The sequence below is a fragment of the Equus caballus genome, chromosome 23 (assembly GCF_041296265.1).
Source record: "Equus caballus isolate H_3958 breed thoroughbred chromosome 23, TB-T2T, whole genome shotgun sequence".
NCBI lineage: Eukaryota > Metazoa > Chordata > Mammalia > Perissodactyla > Equidae > Equus > Equus caballus.
This window is the reverse complement of record NC_091706.1, coordinates 38287711-38302197: the sequence shown is the minus strand read 5'-3', so window position 1 is coordinate 38302197 and position 14487 is coordinate 38287711. Positions and strand designations below refer to the sequence as shown.

Below are 14487 nucleotides of genomic sequence, written 5' to 3'. Positions count from 1 at the left end.
AACACCTATTGCCAATCTTCCCCCCTTTAGCCCTGAGCTAACATGTGTGCCAGTCTTCCTCTACTTTATATGTGGGTCGCCGCCACAGTATGGCTGATGTGTTTGTGCCTGGGACCCAGAGCCATGAACCCAGGCCACCAAAACAGAGTATGCCGAACTTAACCACTAGGCCATTGGGCTGAGCCCTATATAGAATGTTCTTGATGCTTGGCAGTAGTTAATATGGTGAGGAACTTTTTCTTTTTTTACTACTTGTATATGTTTAAGACAAAATAGTATTGACTGTTCTTCACATTGTTATGTGGTTACAGTCATTATTTTTAAATGATTTGGTTAGCTTAGCTTTCTGTGCAGCCACGGAAACCATTACTTTTGTACCCATGTGTCACCCTGCATGGTGCCTTCTTCTATTGGCATTCTATAATGGCAGTCCACTAAGTGTATATGCCTCATACATTTCCTTAGTTGTTTCATAGATAACCAAACATCAAGCCTGTATCAGAGTTAATTCAAATTAAAGATAGCTGTCCTTATGAAATCCAGCCAATGACATGGTAGCTTATGGATCAATGGATATTATCTGTTTGGTAGAATAATGAGCTCACATACTGCTGACGTCATAATTTCTCTGCTCAATAATGGGTTGGTTATGTAGGAATGTGCAGCAGTTTGGTGTATGAACTTCTGCTTCCACTACAACAGTACTTTAAAGAAAGGCCCTCCATTGCATTCAGAAAGGTGAAAAGAGCAGGGTTAGGAGTGGGGTGGGGGTATGGGAGGGGCATCAGAAGGATAGGTCTAGAGTCCGAGTACATGTAAGCTGTTCATCATCCTTGGTCTTTGAGATTATTGTTTGCTCCCAAATTGCTTCCTTACCTTTCCACATGGTCTAAATGCAATTGCCAGCCCATTCAAGATGATAAAACATTGCTATTTTAACATTTTTTCAGTCTTTGGCTTCTATGGGAAGATAAATGCACAATCTGCCGTTTAAGAGATTTAACCAAGACTGGAGAGAAATAAGCTGGAGCTGTATCCTCCATTTAAAACCTGCAGTTTTATAAAAGTTCTCCACAGCGTGCACCAAAAATTCCCCTATACATTTTCCAAAAGTTTATTATGGATATAAGGTTACAAGAAAGAAAAATTGAATAGTTTTGTGTCTAAGACCTCCGTAACATGAACAGAAAACTATGCATTTATGTATAGGAGTTTTAATTTAAGAGCTATAATCTTTATCACAGATAGTATATTTAAAGGGACAGTACCAACTCTCTCAGATAGTTTTCTTAGAAAATCTTACAACTTTATCATATTTCTAAAACCATTTGATTTGTCTGTATCAAACAAATCTGACATTTTTTTCCATATCACTTAGTTTCATGATTGACAGCATCTGATATGGATGTTGATCTCATACCTAATAATTGTGAAAGCTCGTATAGTATGCTATACTTTAATAGACATATACTTCTATTAAAAGTGCTTACAAATAACGGTGATTAGAAATAATTTAGAGGAAATTTAAAATAAAAATGAATAATATGTTGGTGGAGTCCTTTCTTTGGGAAAGTAGTGGGAGATGAGCTTACCTTGAATTATCCTGAGAAGCAATAGAGAGCAATTATATGCATCTATCCCACCTTCCCCCATCTATCCTTCCCACCTTTTCCCTTTTAATCTGGTTTTTGGACCTTCTTTCATTTTGATAACCTTAAACTCCTTAGTTATATGTGAAATAAGGAAGTTGTTTTGGGGAGGGGAGTGGTAGGGAAAGAAAACTGTTTGTTTTTACGTATTGCATAGCATATAGGACAGTAATTATAATAGACTTTATATTTACATAGTAGATCACACCTTACAGAGTGCTTTTGTTAGCAGCATTTTATTTAACTTCTCCCAACTGATCAGTTATCTGAGGTAAGGATTGTCTCCATATTATGGATGCGGAAACCAAGACTGAGAGAAGTTAAGAAACACCTTTGGGGTTACATGGCAAGTAGGTAGAAGATCTAGCATGTGAATCCAGATCTTGTGACTCTTACTTTAGTAATGTTATCCACTGTTTCAGTAATTCTGCAATCAAAGAAGTTCCTCAGGAGCCACCTTGGGGAATCAGGAGCAGGTCTACTTTTGTCTCTTTTACTGTTGGAGCTCTGAGGAGTACATCATTAGAAGATAGACTTTCAGAGTCACTGCTTCCCTTTGTGCAAGCGATATAAGTTAGAGTAGCAAACTGTACTCTCTTTTTGTTCTTGCATTCTGTTAGATGTGATGAGCAAGGGTATATACCTCTTTTCCTACTGGCATTGTGGATCTTGAAACAAGAATTAGACTCTTAGTATTTTCCTTTGCTTCTGTTCCTCTTCAACAAATATTTACTGAATTAACACAGCACACAGGATACGTAAGTTACTAGGTTTTTACCAGGCTGATGATAATTGGCTTTAAAGTAGTATTATAGTTTTAAAAACATAAATATAAAAAGTTATAAAAACTAAAATATCAACTGTCTATATTAAGCATATCATGTCTTAGTCATAAAATGACATTAATAAGTGTCATCATTTTTTTATACAATGTAAAATATTGCTTGGATTTCATAAACCCAAATCTGGTAGTTAAGCACATTGGTTCTTAAATGTAATTTCCATAATCTACTGTATGTGTATAGAGCTTTGAAAATTCTAGGTTATAGTAGCATTTATGAGTAATGATAATAGTATCTAGAAATGGTTCCTTTGTCATATTATAAAATTCTAGAGTCTTTGATAGTAATGATTCCCAAAATATGTTTTTACCTTACCTACGTATGCATTTAAGCTTTACTGTATTGTGAAAATCTATGGAATTATCTGTGAATAGAAATAAATCCCACTAGTGGTCCAACAAAAACATCATGAAATGTAATAATGGTTAAAAGTTGATCACACAAATGCAAGAGAAGAGTAATTGTTTAGACTCAAAGTCATAGCATTCTATAAATTGAATATGTGTCAACAGTTTTGCACTTTTAGAAATGAGCGTGACTCTGGAATATTAATTTTCTTAAACCTAGTCATTGAGCTCTTAGAGTACTAAGCTAAACACTCTAAACTAATAATGTTAAATTATTTTCTCCACAATTCATTCTGGACATGGAAGAATTGGAGAGGCACTGAAAAGGGCAGCAAAAATGGATATTGCTAGGAGTGAGGAAAGATTCAAGCTGAGAAACTTGCTTATTTAGTCTAGGTAAAGGTGGAGGAGAAAGACTTTAAAATCTGTTTTCAAATTTATTTGTATTTCTCTTTATTTTTTGTTCAAACTTTCATTGAAACTCAATAAAGCAGCAAAATGGCAGGTATGTTGAGAAAGCCTTATCTCCTTGAAAGCCAGACCTAAATAGAATGAACTTAAGTTATAGAAAGGGTGATTCTAATTTGTCGTAAAGAAGACACTTCCTAAAAGGTCATTAAACTCTGGAATGGCAATTGAGAGATATTTAGGAGGTCATACCCCATAAAAATCTTTATGACCATAATGGTTAGTTATTCACCTAAATATATGTTTTATCTTTAAAGTCTCTACCAAGTTTAAGGTTGATTATAATTGTGCTGCTAATTGCTTGGAAATGTAATGCAATATGTACATAAATTTGCTCTTATAACTAAAGATGATATATGCAATTTAGGGAACTTCTTTTATTATTTTTTCAGAGATAGGATAAAAGTCTCAAGTGCATTTCAAATTTGGGGTTATAGAAAGAACCAAAATGCTCCTAATCTAAGAGATAATATAAATTCCATATTGTTATGTGCATTTAAAAAAGTACTTGATAAAAAATATAAAGGAAGCCTCATATAGCTGACTAATTTAAACAATTAGTCAAGAATGTGAGAATGAAGCTATATTCTTTGGCAAGGTGGTCTAGTGCAAACAGCACCTGGGTATTTGAGTTAATCAAACCTGAGTTTGAATTATGGTTCACTCACTCGTTACCTCAATATCCTTATGTAATATGAGGATAAAAACGCTTGTATTGCAGACTTGTGAAAATTAAATAAGGGATGTATGTAAAGTATATAATCCAGTGCTTGGCATAGAATAGTGTTTAACAGTGACAGTTCCTTCATTCCCCCTGTAAGTCTTAAAGTTTCCTCAGGAGTTTGGATCAGGAAAACCAGTAGAGCATGGGGGGGATAAAGGAGCATGGTAAAGCCAAATTTAGACCCAGCAGTCTTAATCTAGAGCCCACACTCCTAAAGCACAAGGCTGTTTTGCCACCCAGTTGCCAAGGCAAGATTGAGCTTAGTTGGCACCAGTGTATAAGTCTTGAGTTGACAGAATTGCTGATCTTTACTAATAGAGGAAGGTATATACCTGGATATTGTAATGGAAAATAATCCTCTTATAATTTGTATTTGGATGTAGGCTCTTAGGCTTTTCTACATAGTTAGGTATAGATGTGTCTGTTTCTAGAATTCCCCTGAGTATAATGGAGCCCAACCACAAAGGCCTGTCTTGGGTCGAAGTAGAAAACTGTCTAGTTTCTCTGTTGTCCCTCTTCATCATTTTTTATTATCTGTATCTCACTCAGTGCTAGAAATGCCTGCTATGTAGTAGGCTAGAAATACAACATTGAACTAGAAAATTATGGTCCCTATCTCAGCAGGGACACCATTGTCATTGTAGATAGGACAGTTCTTTGTGGGGTATCCCATGTTGCAGCATGTTTAGTGTCTGTGAGCCAAAATGGCATTAGAACAATTCCTCCTCCCCAATCATTGTGGCAACTAAAATGGCCTCACATTTTTCCAAAGTTCCTGGGAGGAGGATGCGGCAGTGATATATCTGGATGTTATTCAGACTCAGCCCTGAGGATGGTAGCTGCCCACTTGCCTATCCACTATCCAAACTGAGTAATTGATTTTAAGCATTTTTTGTTTTTTCTGGAATCCTGGCTTCATTCAAAGCAAGTAGAGCTGAGAGCTCTACAAAGCAAATAACTAAACTGCTTACACTGGATACGATGGCCAAACTGAAAAGCAAGATTAGTTGTGGATAATCTTACCTGTGGCTAATTGAGAATTCTCATTAAACTGTGTAAATATCGAGCATAAGTTAATAAACTCCCAAGTTAACATACCAAATGATGCTAGATTTTTTTGAGCTGTAGAATCAGTCTCTAGGACTTTACATATGCAAGTTATTTCTCCAAGACATATCATATAGCTCATTTATGCCAAGTGTATTCTGTACACTTAAACGTTTCTGCTTCGCTTGTATTTTTTGAAGTGACATTTTTAAAGAAATTACAAATTCTAAATGATTTGTCAGTAGAAACAACTATGAAAGAATTACGATTTTGAATTTGTCATGTGAAAGAGGAATAAATGCAAATTTTCATTCACTATCCATATCAGCTGCTTTTTTTTGGGGGGAAGATTGGCCCTGAGCTAACATCTGTTGCCAATCTTCTCTTTTTGCTTGAGGAAGGTTGTTGCTGAGCTAACATCTGTGCCATTCTTCCTCTATTTTGTATGTGGGACGCCACCACTGCATGGCTTGATGAGCAGTATGTAGGTCTGCACCTGGGATCCAAACCTGCAAACCGTGGGCTGCCAAAGCAAAGCGCATGAACCCAACCGCTGTGCCACCGGGCTAGCCCCCATATCAGCTGCTTTTTAATCAGAATTTTGTATTAAAAGTAATAACATTTGAAAATTCACTCAGGCTTCTGACAGTTGTCATTATTTTAAATGGGAATAATTTTATTGTATTATTACAGAAATTATATATGCTTAATGTAAAAGAATAGAAAACACAGAAAGGTACAAAGAAGAAAACAGAAAATCATTCTGCTCAAAGATTACTACACATCAGCTCACAAGATTACTCTCACATCTCAGGATTTCTCTCTTAGTGAGTGCATATGTGCTCACTCTGGTGCTCTTGGGTGTGCTTCTGCTCACACATGTGTGCTTGCTCTCTCTCTTCCTTACACAAATCTTATAAAAATTGGGTCATCCAATTTGCTTTTTAACTTTGGCACTCATATCTTGAACATATTTTTATGGTAATACATAGCATTTTATATCTTTTTATTGCCATTGTATGAATTTATTTAAGCAATTTTCTAGACATTTAGGTGGTATCCTATATTTTGGTATTACGATTATTATATGTGCATCTTTGTGCAACAATTCCATTATCTCCTTTATATGAATTCTTAGGGATGGAATTGCTGGCTAGAAGGCTGGGTACGTTTTGAATGTTTTTATCAACTACCAGATTGCTCTCTACAGAGGTCATGCCATTTTATATTTCCAACAATAGTGCTTTAATATTTTGTTTCTTTGCATGCTCTCCAACACTGGGTATGATCAGTCTTTGCAATTTTTTTGTATTTTTGCCAATCTGATAGTTGAAAAGAAAATCTCACTTGGATTTACATCTCTTTGATAACAAATGACAAAAAAATTTAAAAAGTGTATTAACCATTTGTGTTTCTTTTGTTGATTGTCCATTTATATCTTTAGCCCATTTTCCTCTTGGGCAGTTTCTTCTCTTCCTCCTCCTCTTCTTTCTTTTAAATTTAGAGATCTCTTTGTAACATAAGGATAGGAACATTTTTTGTCATTCATACTGCACATATTTTGCCATTTAAAAATATTTGTTTTGCTTTGTTTTAGAGACATTTTGGTACGTGAAGGTATCACTTTTTTTTTTTCCAGTTGGTGTTCCCACATTCTAATATAGCCATTATAACTCATAATGACTCAGTAGATGGTCTAAAGATTAGATGTTTAAAAAAATGAAGGTACTTTTCAGGTGGGAAACCATTTTGCTACCAAGGAAGGTGAAGAATTGCTCATGTTAATTAGATATGTTGGCTGTGATTACATTTTCAACGGCTGCTTATAAAAATAGGGATTATCAGAGGAAGATACTTTGATATAGTTGCAAGACTTCTTGTTTTAAAGCCAGATAGTCCTGGCTTTGTTTATTTGTTCTTTAAACAATAAATATTTATCAAGTACCTGTTGTACATTAAACATTTATAATGGTTTTTCTCCTTACTGGCTGTGTGACCATGGGCAAGTTACTTAAAGTAACCAATTTCATGACTCAGTTTATTTATTTGTAAAAGAAGGATAATACCTATCTTGCTGAGTTATTTTAAGGGTTAGTTATAGTTTACCTGAAGTATCCAGCAGCACTTGGCATATAATTAGACAACAATAAATTAGTTGGTATCAGTGTTGTTATTCTTCATAGTAACAAAACATAATGTAACTTTAGCCCATTATTATATATAATATCATTGCTGTGGTAGTAATTTAGCATATGGAGTAATTACCTGTGATTATTATAGTTTTATTAATAGAGAGAATGTAGCCTAGCTAGGTTGACTATACTTAAGATCCTGTCAGATAATTAATACCTCCTTATATTTGTATAGCAGTGTAGTTTTCAAAGCTCTTTCTCAATTCTTTTATTATTCATTCTATACAGTCTTCCTATAAGATAAGATAAAGGCCTGTATAATTTTCCATTCTACAATTGAGGAGCTGAAGCTTGGAGAGAATTATTGACTTGTCCAAGGTCGTATGGCTTGTAAGTGATTAATCAGGTTCATATTTTCCATCCACCTATGATTAAGATTCTCACTGAGCTTACTTTGACCCTCAGTATGGGAAGGAACAGAGAATGGAATCTGACTGTAGTTGCCCAGTCTTCCTTTAGCGTTAGCCATTTTATAATTTCTTGTGCTTACTCCCATTCCAGTCATCTGAACATTGACCTTCTGTTTTAGTTGTCTGTTGCATTGATGGTGGTTACAGTGAACCACACCTCTTGCCCTTGTGAAGTCTCTTTCCTTTCAATCTGGACTGGGCCTGTAGCTTACTTAAATAAACAGTATGCAACAGAATTAAAGCTGTGCCAGGTCTGGGTGTAGGCCTAAGAATGTCAGGTAGCTTTTGTTTTTGTGTTTTTGGAAGAATTGAAACATCATGTAAGAAATCTGGCCACTTTCCTAGAAAGAGCATGTGGCAAGGAGGCAACATGGAGAGAGAGAGAGGCCCTGAGGTTACATGGAGAGAGAGGCCTAGCCATCCTAGTATTCTAGCTGAGCCCAGTTTCCACCTACCAGCTGAAAGCAATCATATGAGTGACCACCAGCAAGATGAGCAGAAGAAATGTCTAGCTGAGTGCAGCCCAGATTGCAGAATTATGAGCAAATAAAATAGTTGTTTACTTAAGCCAGTAAGTTTTGGGGTGGTTTGTTACACAACAATAGAAAAGCAAAAGAAGCATGACAGTGTTCTTAAAAATGAAAGTTTTGCTAAAGAATGTTTACTTTTCTTGGCCTATTTTGACAGTTTTGGTCTTTCCCTGGCTTGCCAATATCAGGCAGTGTTGAAGAGAGGTAATAGTAATTAATAACTCTTTTCCTTTCCAGAAGCGCATCTTACTCTACCTTAACGACACAGCTTTGGCTGATACTTGGGTGAATCTGAGGTAAACCTTCTCTCTCTATACTGAGTCTCTTCAGAGAAATCTCAGGAGATAGGGTTGCTTCCTATGTTCAGGTCTCTAATTCCTCTTCTCTGTTAAATTTCCCTCTCCCAGTCTTTTGTGGCCCTTTTTATCCCTCTCAGAGTTTAATTGGATTTGGCCTGGGTCAGCCAAGTAAAAGAAGATGGAATAGCCTTTATTCCTCTAAGTTGAACTTGTTCCTATTGTCCAAAAAAGACTTGATAAGTCTTTTGGGGCTGAGAGTAGATCTAAGACCAGGAATCACCTTTATTTTTGATCACGTGTTTATTAGTTAACACGAAAGATATATACAGTTAACAGGAAAGATACAATACAGTGAGACATTGCTCATGCAGTTTGTTTTATTTTTCCCTTTCACAGGTCAGTTTCTCTCCTATTTAACTTTAAATATTGCAATATAGTTTATTCCCCCATAAGTTTCTACCAGAGATAAGAATCAGTGATCTAAAAATTTATAAGTATAATTATTTTAAACAATTTTTTTTGGTTAAAATGTTTTTTTTTTGTTTTTTCTCTTAAAAACTACATGAAGACAGATTTAAAGTATTCTGGAGTTTGATTGGCTTCCAGAGTGGTGGAGTGAGGCCTCAGTGTATTCACTCTCCCTTTAAACAACAAAAACATGGGCATAACAATTATAATCAACCATTTCAGAATTCTGGCAATTAACCAAAGCCAACGAATGAACTGAAAATTGACTGTCCATGAGAAAACTGCTGAACCTAGAGAAGACAGTGGAGTCTGTGACATTTTAACTTGTGGCTATTCTTGTTTTCCCTCCTTCCCCAGCTTAGTGGTATAGCAAAAGCTGGCAGCTTTACAGACAACAGAGAGATCTGACCACTTTTGGAGATCCATTAAAAGCACCATCCCCAGAGCACAGTTGATATTTTGTCTGAACTTGCAGCTCCCTGGGAAAATTGTATTCTCAGACAGTGGTTGGCTATTTGATTTGACTCAGAGGTCAGCTCAGTTGGGGGAAGAAAAAACCTACCCCCAGGGCTTTGCTGAAACAATAGCAACTGTTGGCAACATCTCCACTGTTTAAGGCTGTGATTTCAGTTGGGGCAAACAGGAGCTTGGCCAGGAATTTAAAAGGAAATCCTGGAGAATTAGCCAACCATAGGAAACTTTGTAAAGCTCCAACATATTCCTGGATATCTAACAGGCTGCACAATGTGCAAGGCTCTGCACATGCCCAGGAAAGACCCATGAAAGGAGATCACCTCTGGCTGGTCTTGAGGTTCTGTGTGAGCGGGAGGTGAAAACTAGGGCTGTCTTATAAACTACCTAAATTTTGAAGGTGTGATTGCTCACAAAGATTCTTTTGGCAAAGGGTGGAAGACATACAGGCAAGGCATTTAAGGAAATCATCTCACCAATCATTGGTTGACCACTAAATTATACTGACTCAGGTGTGACTCTTAGGAAACCAGGCTTAAAATAAAAACAAGAACTTAAAAAAGAAAATCTAACAGAGAACAGGGAATACAGAATCTACGGAATTATTTCATGAAAATATGAAACAAATAAGCAGCCCAAAAAAAGAACACCACCAAAACCAGTGATAAAAAATCTTGGTGGGGTGATTTGAAGGATTTTACCAAAGCTGGTAAAATATATTATTTAAAATGTAGAGTTTTCCACAAAAAGATTGAGACACACAAGAAACAGGAAAGTATACTACATACACAGGAAAAGAAAAAACCCACTGAAAACCAGCCAAAAGAAAAATTTCCCTGTGGGAGCCCAGATTGGGATTTAATAGACAAAAATTTTAAGCCAACTATTGCAAATATGTTCAAAGAACTAAATGAAATCATCTAATTAAAGGAAACTGTGAGAATGATATCTTATCAAAGAGAATAGCAATAAACATAGAAATTATTTTTAAAGAACCATATAGAAATTCTGGAGTTTAAAAGTATAACTGAAATGAAAAATTCACTAGAAAGGCTCAACAACAGGTACTATTAGACACATGAAAGAATTAGTCAACTTGAAGATAATTCAGTAGAGATTATCCAGTGCAAGGAGTAGAAAGAAAATTTTAAAAAATGAACAGAGCTTCAAGAGACCAATGGGACACCATCAAGTGTACCAACATATGCATAATGGGACTCCCAGAAGGAGAAGAGCCCAAGAAAGAGGCACAAAGTACATTTAAAGAAATAATGGCAGAAAACTTCCTAAACTTGCTGGAAAATATTAGTCTACACATTAAAGAAACTCAATGTATTCCAAGTAGAATAAACCCAAAGCAATCTACAATTTGATGCATCATAGTCAAATTTACAAAAGTGAAAGACAAAGAGCAATCTGAAAGAGTCAAGAGAAAAATAACTAGGCATATAAAAGGGATCCCCAATAAGATTAATAGCTGACTTCTTATCAGAAACCATGGAGACTAGAAGACATTTTCACAGTGTTGAAAGAGAAAGACTATCAACCGGGAATTCTTTAACTAAACTCCTTCAAAGAAGGAGAAATTAAGACCTTTACAAATAAACAAAAACTGAATTTGTCATAAAGACTTGCCCTATGAGAGGTATTAAGGGGAGTTCTTCAAGTTGAAACAAAAGGACACTAGACAGTAAACTCTAATCCACATAAAGAAATAAAGAGCAATAGTAAAGGTAACTACATAGGTATTATGAAAGACATACTTATAAAAATACATATAAATGCATTTTTCTTTGTAACTTTTTTTCTCCTGTTTTAAAAGACAACTACATAAAGGAAAAATAATAAAACTTTGTTGGTGGGCTTATAATATGTAAAGATGTAGTTTATCTGACAATAATTGTGAAAAGGAAGGGAAAGGACCAGAGGTATATTGGAGAAAAGTTTTTATATATTATTGAAATTAAGTTAATATTATTCCAGACTAGAACGTTTTAAGTTAAAATGCTAATTGTAATTTCCAGGCTAACCACTAAGAAAATAATCCAAAAAAATTATAGTGAAAGAAACAAGGGAATGGAAAGAAACAAGGGGATACTAGAAAGTATCAATTTAACACAAAGGAAGGCAAGAATTGAGAAATAGAAGATATTATAGAGCTCAAATATACTTTTATAGAAGTTAGATGTGTAATTCTCCTGTTAAATAATGTATTTATTTAATCTTTAAGGAAATGTTACCAGTAGGGCATATTGGTTCATGACTCCTCTTGGGGGCTTAATTTTATGATACTACTAGACAGTTATCAATAGATTTTTAAGATAACGGTATACGAAAAATGCACCCAAGGGAAGTCAGTGTGAAAAGATGCATTAACCCTCAGTTCTTAAATTGTATGTAGCTTTGTTTCCCTGGAGATGAAACAGCAAAATATGGAAATAAGAGATACCCTTTATTTTGTTTCTAAAAGTTTGAGTATGGAAAATTTAGTTCTTTCTCTTCTTCTAAACATGGAGGCGGGGGAAAGGATGAACAGAAGTCTTTGGGGGATCTTGGGAAAAAGGCATCTGGAGATAAAGAAATGTTGAAAAGAGAAATGTTCTGGGCAGAATATTCAGAAATCTTGAGAAGTATTTCTGCCTGCATTTTCCATATTTTGTTGGTTCTATTCTCCATGGGTTCCCAAGCCGATGGAGATCTGATCTTATAACAAGGATTGTTTAATGCAGTTTAGAGCTGCCATATTTATAATGTATTACATATGCCTTCAGAAACTAAAACCCATGTTTAGCTTTACGGTGTAAAAAAAATTTAATTATATTAAACAATATATGTAATTTCCTTATTATAGGAAAAGCGGCTAAATTGAATTTTCTAACTACTGATTTAAACTATCCTTTAAAAATGAAATTCTCAATCTGTTTTCAGTCCTAGCACAGTTGAAGAATATAACACAGTTTCATCAGTAATGATGGCTCACTCAACTGGGAGCATCTCTCTGGGTGAGAATAAGTAATATTTTAAAAGACCTCCAAGTAATTCTGATATGGCATACTTCCTTTCCATTATAAATAACAAATTTAAATCATAGATTCCTAGAATCTTACAAATGTTAGTGTTGGGATAACAATGATTAAAATTGAATCTACTCCTGTGAGACTATTTTGTTTTCTTGAGTTATATTGAACCTTTCCAATACTTACTTCTATTACCTTACTAGAGTTTTCAGGACATTTTTATTCCTAGGTTTCATTTTTTTAACGATGTTAACCATTTTTAAATGTACAGTATAATAGTGTTAATTCTATGCACACTGTTGTGCACCAGATCTCTAGCACTTTTCCATCTCGCAACAGTGAAACTATAGCCATTGAAGAATAACTCCTCTTTTCCCTCTCCCCTCAGACTCTGGTAACAACCGTTCTATTTGCTGTTTCTAAGAGTTTGACTATTTTAGATGTCTCACGTAAGTGGAATCATGTAGTATTGATGTTTTTGTGACTTAGCATAATGCCAAGGTTTATCCATGTTGTAGCATATGACAGGATTTCCTTCTTTTTTAAGGCTGAATGATGTTCCATTGTGTGTATATACAACATTTTCTTTATCCAGTCATCCATTGATGGGCATTAAGGTTGCTTCCACCTTTTGGCTATTGTGAATAATGCTACAATGAACATGTGTGTACAAATACCTATTTGAGATCCTGTTTTCAATTCTTTTGGATATATACCCAGAAGTAGTTTTCTGGATCATGTGGTAGTTATATTTCTAATTTTTTGAGGAACTTCCATACCATGTTTCATAATGGCTGCACGATTTTACATTCCCACCAACAGTGCACAAGCGTTCTGATTTCTCCAAATCCTCGCCTTGTTATATAACACTTGTCATTTCCTGTTTTTATTTATTTATTTAATAATGGCCATCCTAACCATTCCTAGGTTCTTAACGTATTGCTGACATATTAGGTCTTTATTTTACTTACCTCCTTATTCACTTTCTAAAAAAGCAAAATAGTTATTTTAGGAGATTTCCTATAGTTACTACAAATCTTCACACTGTGCTCTATCCTCAAACAGTAGAATACCAGTTGAGGCCAGTTTTCTAAACACACTAGATTGAATATATAAAATTGGACCTTTGAATTTGTTCATAGTTTAACAGTTATGGTCCTTTTTACCTGGAATTCATATGATACTGCATGAATGCATCACCACCTTATAAGGCAGAAATAAGATGCTTTTTTGTCTCTACCTCTAGTTTCTAACATGATAAATTGTTTTAATGGTGGTGTTATAATGGTATTTGCTGTCACTGGACTGACTTGTCTGCTCCTGTTTCCAAGCCATCCATAAATGCCACATATTTGGATGCATTACTTCGATGTATACCTAACGTGCTTCTTCAACTCTCTCTGAACATGGTTGTCTCCATTTCACTTATCCTGTGGCATCTACTTGTGAATCTTTCCGTCATCCATTCTCCACAGAGTTTTTGCCTAAGTGGAGTTGTGTTGCCCAAAACTTTGCTTCAATGCTGGTAGACCAGCTACTTTCCAGTGCACTATATTTGATTATCCTGTTTAGCCATTTAATAGTAAGTAAAGCTTATGGATGATATTTATGATTATGTTCAAGACAACAGATGTGATGCTTATAATCCATTTAGTTCTCACAGCTATATACATTTAGGTATTTTCCATCTTCTGGATGTTTAGATTGATTGGGACCCCAAATGTTGTTTCTAACTGTCTTTGACCCTTCCAAAGATTATACTGCAATATTGTAAGATTGGGGGAAAAATTGAATTTGGGGGCAGATCTCTATTCAAGTCTTGACTCTGCCACTTGTTGGCTGACTTACCTTTGGATGTTTCTTTTCTCTGAGGCAGAAATCTCATCTGTAAATTGGAGGTAGTGGTACTTAACCTTTTATTTTAAAGGCTCTGTTGATATTGTGAGCTTGTGTTTTTAGAAAGCCTTAACCAAGGAGACTATCGTGTTAGCATTTCCTTCTTCTTCTTCTTTTTTTTTTTTTT

At 35.1% G+C, this 14487-nt stretch overlaps 1 protein-coding gene across 16 annotated transcripts in view; it reads left to right on the top strand.

Annotated features, from left to right (window-relative positions):
- The window catches only part of RFX3 (regulatory factor X3), a 264606-nt gene that overhangs the window by 33592 nt on the left and 216527 nt on the right, over positions 1-14487 (top strand). Inside the window, exons 1-2 of one of the 16 annotated variants that reach the window (XM_070248215.1) lie at positions 8340-8505; positions 12376-12449. The exons of 13 other annotated variants lie outside the window; for them this stretch is intronic. The gene's annotated coding sequence lies outside the window, so the exon portion shown is untranslated. Of the gene's footprint in view, positions 1-8339; positions 8506-12375; positions 12450-14487 lie in introns of those variants that run through there. 2 more of the 16 variants (XM_070248216.1, XM_070248217.1) reach the window with 2 other exon arrangements.